Source organism: Pan paniscus, chromosome 20 (assembly GCF_029289425.2).
Source record: "Pan paniscus chromosome 20, NHGRI_mPanPan1-v2.0_pri, whole genome shotgun sequence".
Lineage (NCBI taxonomy): Eukaryota > Metazoa > Chordata > Mammalia > Primates > Hominidae > Pan > Pan paniscus.
The window spans coordinates 14,190,874-14,200,138 of NC_073269.2; the positions used below are offsets into that span (position 1 = coordinate 14,190,874).

Genomic DNA, 9,265 nt, shown 5'->3' on the forward strand with positions numbered 1-9,265 from the left:
AGATTCTGGCAACTCTGTGATTCAGTTCTCACTCTCCTGAATCATAAGCTAGTGCTCGCTGCTGGCACCATATTTGAAGATGTTTCTACATTCAGCCAGGTGCTGTTACTGTCTAAACTCCTGTTTTGGGCCTCTGTGAATTCACCTGCGAAATTAGGCAACTAGACAAAATACAGCACGATCAGACCTAAAATTCTGGGCAGATGGTTTGTCTGTTTCTGGTGATACATTTTCTTTTTTCTTTCTTTCTTTTTTTTTTTTTGAGATGGAGTTTTGTTCTTGTTGCCCAGGCTGGCGTGCAGTGGCGCTATCTCGCCTCACCACAACCTCTGCCTCCCAGGTTCAAGCCATTCTCCTGCCTCAGCCTCCCGAGTAGCTGAGATTACAGGTGCGGGCCACCACACCCAGCTAATTTTGTATTTTTAGTAAAGATGGGGTTTTGCCATGTTAGTCAGGCTGGTCTCAAACTCCTGACCTCAGGTGATCCACCCACCTTGGCCTCCCAAATTGCTGTGATTACAGGTGTGAACCACCGTACCTGGCCTTTTTTTTTTTTTTTTTTTAAGCAGGGTCTCTTTCTGTCTCTGAGGCTAGAGTGCAGTGGCGCCATCACGGCTCACTACATGCTCAAACTCTTGGGCTCAAGTGATCTTCCTGCCTCAGCCTCCCAAGTGGCTGGGACTATAGGTGAACACTACAATAGCTGGCTTTTTTTTTTTTTTTTTTTTGAGACTCTTGACCTCAGGTGATCCACCCGCCTCGACCTCCCAAACTGCTGGGATTGCAGGCGTGAGCCACCACGCCCAGCCTATTTTTTTTTTTTGTAAAGAAAGGGTCTCCCTATTTTCTTTATTTTAGAGGCTATCAAAGCTTATTTTAGAAATGTACTAAACAAACATATGGAGAAATGTTCAACCTCACTAATAAGGAAATAAATTATTTACCCATCAATCTATTTTAAGTTTGAACATATAACATGATCTGATAACATTCTAAGATTGCAGATTTAACTCTATGGGGCAAAAATTTATTTTCACTTCTGTATCCCAGGCACCTAGAACAGCCTGGCACACTATAAGGTCCAATAAATACTGTCAAAGGATCATTGAGAAAGGTTTAAGAAAAGATTGTCAAATGAATGAACTTGATAAGAGCTAGCAATGGTTAATGGTAAAATGAACTATTTCATAACTTTTATCCAACAATGTCTGAGTTGAGTACTTGTTGTATTAACCCTCAGGAATCAACACAAACAAATCTACAAACACCAAGCTGAGGTGCAATCGTGGAAAATGTAAAAGGAGGAGATGAAAGGGTAGAACTGAAGGACAACAGAGAAGTCTCTTTGTATAAGACTCATACAAAGTACTCACAGTACTCACAAGGTAATGTTGACCAAAGGCAGAGAAACAGAGAAACAAATTCCATGAGATTAAGAGGCAGAATTTTTTTTTTGAGACATTTTACTATCTTTGTTGCCCAGACTGGTCTTGAACTTCTGGTCTCAAGTGATCTTCCTGTCTCAGCCTCCCAAAGCACTGGGATTACAGGTGTGAGCCACTGCGCCTGGCCTACAGGCAGAATTTCTTTAGTTGCTGTTGTTTTTGAGACAGGGTCTGGCTCTATTGCCCAGGCTGGAGTGCAGTGGCATGATCTCGACTCACTGAAGCCTCAGCCTCCTGGACTCAAGGGATCCTCCCACCTCAGCCTCCTGAATAGCTGGGACCACAGGTACACACCACCATGCCTGGCTAAATTTTATATTTTTTTTGTAGAGACAGGGTCTTGCTATGTTGCCCAGGCTGGTCCAGAATTTCTTTAGCTCACTGCTGCTACCTCTGCCAACTCAGAAGCCCAGGACCAATGTCCCCGTCATTGAGCATACAGCATTCTCCCAAGCAGTGTTTCTAGGGTCCTCTTGATGTCCCTGTTCCGCAAGCAATAGATGAAGGGGTTCAGCATGGGGGTGACCACAGTGTACATGACCGAGGCCACCATGCCCCACCAGGAAGAGGACGATGCATTGGAACTAAGATACACACCAAGGCCTGTCCCATAGAATAAAGAAACCACAAACAGATGAGATCCACAGGTAGAAAAGGCTTTGTGTTTCCCATCTGTGGATGAGATTCTCAGGATGTAGGAGACAATTTGGGTGTAGGAGTAAAGGATCCCTGAGAAGGGCACAAAGTCCAGAAGGCCGGTCACCACGTAGAGCAGGATGTAATTGACGTGTGTGTCTGAGCAGGTAAGCCTGAGGACCTGAGCAAGCTCACAGTAAAAGTGCTGAATGACTCAACTGGTGCAGAAGGACACCCACAGCATCAACAGACTCTGGATCAGGGAGTATGACAAGCTGAGGAACCAGGACACAAGAACCAGCAGGCCACAGAGGCAGGGGTTCATGATGACACGGTAGTACAGGGGGTGACAGATGGCCACATACTGGTCATAGGCCATCACGGTGAGGAGAAATGTGTCCATGCCTCCAAAAACCATGAAAAAATACATCTGGGCGATGCAGCCTGCATAGCTGATGGCATTGCTCTGCACCTGGATGTTCACCAGCATCTTGGGGACTGCGGTGGAGGTGAAACCGATGTCAGCCAGGGACAGATTGGAGAGGAAGAAGTACCTGGGGGTGTGGAGGTGGGAGTCAGAGCTGATGGCCAGGATGATGAGCAGGTTCCCCAGAACGGTGACCAGGTACATGGACAGAAACAGTGCAAAGAGCAACTGTTGATCCTCTAGGTCTTGGGAAAATCCCAGGAGTAAAAATTCTGAAACTCTTGTTTGATTTCCCAAGTCCATGTTGCTGACACATCAGCTAGACAGTTAAGGAAGGGAAGAAACATGAAATAGATGCTGAACAGGCTCCAAAATCTCTCTGCTTTTTTATTTCTTGAGGTGAATAATTGGATACAAAAGCTTTAAAATTGCAAAACTTAGGAATCCTACATTCTGTCATTTGTTATAGGCAACATTTCATGACGTTGACTAACCCCTGTTCATTGGCCTCTCAGAGGCTTACCCATTCCCTTTTTCTCTGCTTTAGAATCATCAAATCTACCAAGAGCAACTTTAGACCTTAGAGATAAAATGGTCTGCACCTGCTCTAACACATATAAGGTTCAGTGAACTTAAGAAAAGGTCAGGGTCATCTTCCTTGTCTAAGACACAACTGAGACTGAAGAAGGTCAGACAACTATGTCTGAGCAGTGAGAAAATATGAAAGCAGAGATCATAGCTAGGCAAAATATTGCAAGATGAGTGGATTTAGGTTTTCAAGGAAGGAAAGAGGAAGGGAGGGAGGGAAGGAGGGAGGAAGGAAGGAAGGGAAGGAAGGGAAGGAAGGAAAGAAGGAAGGAAGGAAGGAAAGGAAGGAAGGAAGGGTTACTTGTTGCCTTAAGTCCCACTTGGAATTATGGTGGCAGCCAAATTCTGATTCAAATAGGTCATGACATTACCAGTAATAACATTCATCTTAAGAAGTTGACCGCACATTAAAAACTTTCTACCTTAGAACCAGGGTCTCAAAATTAGAGACCAGAAAGATACAGTCATTTGACACTTATATGATTCTCTTTTTCCATCCACATAATAAATATGTCCTAATATGTTTCTAGTGTCTAGTGTTGGTGCACAATTTTGTTGTTGTTGTTGGGTTTTTGTTTGTTTTCTTTTCTTTTGAGACAGAGTCCTGAGCTGTCACCCAGGCTGGAGAGTTCAGTGGCGCAATCTCGGCTCACTATAACCTCTGCCTCCCGGGTTCAAACGATTCTCCTGCCTCAGCCTCCTGAGTAGCTGGGATTACAGGTGTGCACCACCATGCCCAGCTAGTTTTTGTAAAAATACAAAACTAACTAGCTAGTTTTTTACAAAAACTAGTTAGTTTTACCATGTTGGCCAGGCTGGTCTTCAACTCCCAACCTCAGGTGATCTGCCCACCTCGGCCTCCCAAAGTGCTGGGATTACAGGCATGAGCCACAGCACGTGGCCTGGTGCATAATTTTTGTTGAGCCGTGCTGGGAAGTACAGAAGAATTGAACTAGGTTGACAACTAGGTTGTCAATCACTGAAAAAGTGCTAACAGCCATTCTGCAAGAGGGTCTTCTTTGGGCCAGGCTAAGTGTTAGCTGTTGGGGATACAAAGATTAATGATGTGGTCTTTTTTTTCTAATGGTTCCACCTTCCAGAAGATGGATTCAGAAACAGATCATTGTAACACAGTGAATTAAGTGCTAAAATAAAACGATGTACAGATTGGAGTACAGAGAGGAACCCTCAATCCAGCCTGGAGTAATGCATTCATGGAAGGAGTCCTGGAGGAAGGAATACCTGGGCAAGGAGTTACCCAGGTGAAGGGTTGCACAGGGGCATTTCTGGCAGAGATATAAGCAAGGGAATAAGCCTAGAAGCAAGAAGCAGCACGGGACAGAGTTCTCTTAGCCCTTTGCTGCTGCTTAAGTACAAAGTGTTAGATAGAAACGATGAGGATGATGTTGGAGAGGTGGGCAGGGATGACATGTCTAAGAACTTTGAAAAGTATAATCCATAAAGGATGGGGCTGTGAAGGAACCGCAATCAAAGGAGTAACATGATAGGAATTGCAATTCTCCCTGGGGCCTGGAGGGAAAGATGGATTTAGGGCAGGCAAAACTAAGGACAAGGGAACAAGGTTGGGGATTCCTCATATCATTGGAATTGAGGGGAACAACTCAGGAATATTTTTGCAGAAGCAAAACAAAGGCCAGGAGAGGTAAAGGAATGAGGTCAATGTCTTGCTAACAATCTCAGCTTAAGGACGAGACTTGACCTTCAAGTGAAATGAAGGGAATTATGGAAAAGAATCCTGCAGGTTTCAATGCTTCCCTCGTGTTCCCCAGAGGATACGATGTCAAGAGGAGACTGGATGTTGGGCTTGCCTGAGCCCTTCACTTTCCCTCACTCACCCATCCTACCCTAGTTGTTATACACCATGGCCTTCCATTCCAGGGAACACAGACGCTTGTCTCTTGAAGGTGTCTACTTAGAATCATGGATAAGGGTAAAGAAAGACGGGGAAGGATAAGTCTTTCTGGAGAGGCAGGAGATGTTTCCAAGCAAGTGAGGGTCACAGAGAAGAATTCAGAGAGGCTTGATCTAGGCTGAGGGCCTCTGAAGTTCTTGGGTCAGGTAGTAGGTGAAAAGAACTAGAAGTGACCAGGACTTCACTGCAAGGCACCTACAGCTCTATCAGTACCTTGGAGCATCCATTTGTACAATGCAGATTGGTCACTCTAAGACCACACAGAGTGATCCAGGGCAGTGCTAAGATATCAAACAGTGCCCCAGGCCAACAAAGAGTAGCCCTTCCTATAACCTCCATCAGTCATCCACCCAAGTAATATACAGGCAAAGTTAAAGCTCACTATACAATGGCTATTTAAGCAAGTAGTCTAGCCATTCTCCCTTCCAAGAAATCAGCCTCAACAGCCCCTTCTCCGTGGACATCACAGGGTTTCTCCTGCCCTATGATTAACAAGTCAATGCCTTTCCCCTCAATCATCTCTTTTCCCTATTTCCCTCAACACTTACTGAGCTATGCAGGTTTGGCAATGTGGACCCACCACAGGAGCCACCTTGTGTCCAGAATTAGTGGGTTCTTGGTCTCACTGACTTCAAGAATGAAGCCGCGGACCCTCGCGGTGAGTGTTACAGCTCTTAAGTGGCGCGTCTGGAGTTTCTTCCTTCTGATGTTCGGATGTGTTCGGAGTTTCTTCCTTCTGGTGGGTCCGTGGTCTCGCTGGCTCAGGAGTGAAGCTGCAGACCTTCACTGTGAGTGTTACAGCTCTTAAAGCAGCGCGTTTGGAGTTGTTCGTTCCTCCCAGTAGGCTCGTGGTCTCGCTGGCTTCAGGAGTGAAGCTGCAGACCTTCGCGGTGAGTGTTACAGCTCATAAAAGCAGCGTGGACCCAAAGAGTGAGCAGTAGTAAGATTTATTGCAAAGAGCGAAAGAACAAAGCTTCCATAGCTTGGAAGGGGACCCGAGCGAGTTGCCACTGCTGGCTGGGGCAGCCTGCTTTTATTCTGGTATCTGGCCCCACCCACATCCTGCTGATTGGTAGAGTCAGTGGTCTGTTTTGACAGGGTGCTGATTGGTGCCTTTACAATCCCTGAGCTAGACACAAAGGTTCTCCACGTCCCCACTAAATTAACTAGATACAGAGTGTCGACACAAAGGTTCTCCAAGGCCCCACCAGAGTAGCCAGATACAGAGTGTCAATTGGTGCATTCACAAACCCTGAGCTAGACATAGGGTGCTGATTGGTGTGTTTACAAACCTTGAGCTAGATACAGAGTGCCGATTGGTGTATTTACAATCCCTGAGCTATACATAAAGGTTCTCCAAGGCCCCACCAGAGTAGCTAGATACGGAGTGTCCATTGGTGCATTCACAGACCCTGAGCTAGACACAGGGTGCTGATTGGTGTATTTACAATCCCTGAGCTACACATATAGGATCTCCATGTCTCCACCAGACTCAGGAGCCCAGCTGGCTTCACCCAGTGGATCCCGCACTGGGGCTGCAGGTGGAGCTGCCTGCCAGTCCCGGTGCCGTGCGCCCGCACTCCTCAGCCCTTGGGTGGTCGATGGGACTGGGAGCCGCGGAGCAGAGGGTGGCGCTCGTCGGGGAGGCTCGGGCCGCACAGGAGCCCATGGAGGGGGTGGCTCAGGCATGGCGGGCTGCAGGTCCCAAGCCCTGCCCCGCGGGAAGGCAGCTAAGGCCCGGTGAGAAATCGAGCGCAGCGCCGGCGGGCTGGCACTGTTGGGGGACCCAGTACACCCTCCACAGCCGCTGGCCCGGGTGCTAAGCCCCTCATTGCCCGGGCCGGCAGGGCCGGCCGGCTGCTCGGAGTGCGGGGCCCGCCAAGGCCACGCCCACCCGGAACTCCAGCTGGCGCGCAAGCGCCGCGCGCAGCCCCGGTTGCCGCTCGCGCCTTTCCCTCCACACCTCCCTGCAAGCTGAGGGAGCCGGCTCCGGCCTTGGCCTGCCCAGAAAGGGGCTCCCACAGTGCAGCGGTGGGCTGAAGGGCTCCTCAAGTGCCGCCAAAGTGGGAGCCCAGGCAGAGGAGGCGCCGAGAGTGAGCGAGGGCTGTGAGGACTGCCAGCACGCTGTCACCTCTCAACCTCCCCTGAATTTTGTTGTCTCGTGGAAGTAGGCGATGAAGACAGAAGCTCTGCCCCCCAAAAGAGCAGGGAGACAGAGCCCGGCAGGTGGTACGGGGCCTGGATGATTTCTCCTGGAGAACGCATGAGTGTCTTGGACCTTGCGCCTGGGGGCCTGGGTGACTGTAAGTAGATGAATTGCATGTTGGGCCCTGGGGTGGTCTATCCCCTCTGAAGCTTGTTAGACAAGTTGGTCAATGGCGTATTCATTCCCTGATCAGTTTGGTTCCTCATGGGCAGGGACTACACAAGAAGAGGTCTCTGAACTGCCAATTCCTTATTCTTGGGAGACTATCAATGGGGCCAGCTGTGATTCCCGTTTCCTGTACGTCTCCTTTGGGAAGAATCACTCTAGTCTACTTTGAATCACCTTTGGTGACAACTGTCAGCAATTTTTTTTTTTTTTTTTTTTTTTTGAGACAGAATCTCGCTCTGTCACCCAGCCTGAAGTACAGTGGCGAAATCTTGGCTCATTGCAATGTCTACCTCCCGGGTTAAGCGATTCCCCTGCCTCAGCCTCCCAAGTGGCTAGGATTACAGGCGCCTGCCACCATGCCCGGCCAACTTTTGTATTTTTAGTAGAGATGGAGTTTCACCGTGCTGGCAGTCTGATCTTGAACTCCTGCCCTCAAGTGATCTGCCCATCTTAGCCTCCCAAAGTGCTGGAATTACAGTCGTGAGCCACCACACCTGGGCGGCATTTTCTGACTTGAGGTTTCCTAATTAGGCAGATAGTTGGGTAGCAAAGGGTCCCAGGATTCACAAAAAGGTAGTGGTTCTCAAAAGGGAGCCCGCACCAGATGACCTCAAGGACTTGTTTAAACACAGATTGCTAGAACCCACTTTCAAGTTTCTGTCTCAGTAGGTCTAAATTTGAGTCATAATTTGCATTTGGGACACATTCTAGATGTGATGGTCCCCAGGACAATCTTTTTGGGAACGAGTGTCCTGGGGCAGTGCTTCACAAATTGAGATTTATCAAAGGTATAAAGAGGGGATCTTGTGAACAGATAGCTTCCTACCCTATCCCAGACTTACCTTGCCAAGATCTCCAAAGGAAGACCTAAGAGTCTACTTAAAAAAAAAATACTATAGTTTTTTGTTTTTGTTTTTGAGACAGGGTCTTGCTGTGTCACCACGGTGGAGTGCAGTGGTGTGATCACAGCTCACTGCAGCTTTAACCTCCTGGGGTCAAGCAATCCTCCCACAACAGCCTCCTGAGTAGCTGGGACTACAGGAGTGCACCAACATGCCCAGCTAATTTTTACTTTTTTTTTTTTTTAGAGACAGGGTTTCACCATGCTACCCTGGGGGATCCCAGGGTAATAGCTTCCCACTCTATCCCAGACTTACCTTGTCAATATCTCCAAGGGAGGACCTAAGAATCTACTTTAAAAAAAAAATTTTAACAGTTGGCCGGGCACAGAGGCTCACGCCTGTAATCCCAGCACTTTGGGAGGCCGAGGCGGATGAATCATGAGGTCAGGAGTTTGAGACCAGCCTGGCCAACATGGTGAAACCCCGTCTCTACTAAAAATACAAAAATTAGCCAGGCGTGGTGGCGCACGCCTGTAATCCTAGCTACTCAGGAAGTTGAGGAAACAAAATTGCTTGAACCTGGGAGGCGGAGGTTGCAATGAGCTGAGATTGCACCATTGCTCTCTGCCTGAGGGACAGAGTGAGACTCTGTCTCAGAAAAAAGAAAAAATTACAACAGTTTTATTTATTAAAGTTTTTATTAATCTAAAATAAATAAAGTTTTTATTACTTTTTTTTTCTTTTTGAGACAAGGTCTCACTCTTGTTAAGGCTGGAGTGCAGTGGCGCAATCTCAGCTAACTGCAGCCTCAAATTCCCGAGCTTAAATTATCCTCTCACCTCAGCCTTCCAAGTAGCTGGGAGTACAGGCTGCGCCCCCATGCCCCACTAATTTTTTTTTTTTTTTTTGTAGAGACAGGGCATCACTATGTTGCCCAGACTGTCTAGAATTTGTGGCCTCACGTAATTCTTCTGTCTCAGCCTCCCAAAGTGCTGGAATTACAGGCATGAGCTACCACAC

At 47.7% G+C, this 9,265-nt stretch overlaps 1 pseudogene; it reads right to left on the reverse strand.

Moving 5' to 3' along the window:
* Nucleotides 1–1,872: 1,872 nt before the first annotated feature.
* LOC129394759 (olfactory receptor 7D4-like) lies at nt 1,873–2,811 on the reverse strand (annotated as a pseudogene).
* Nucleotides 2,812–9,265: the final 6,454 nt, after the last annotated feature.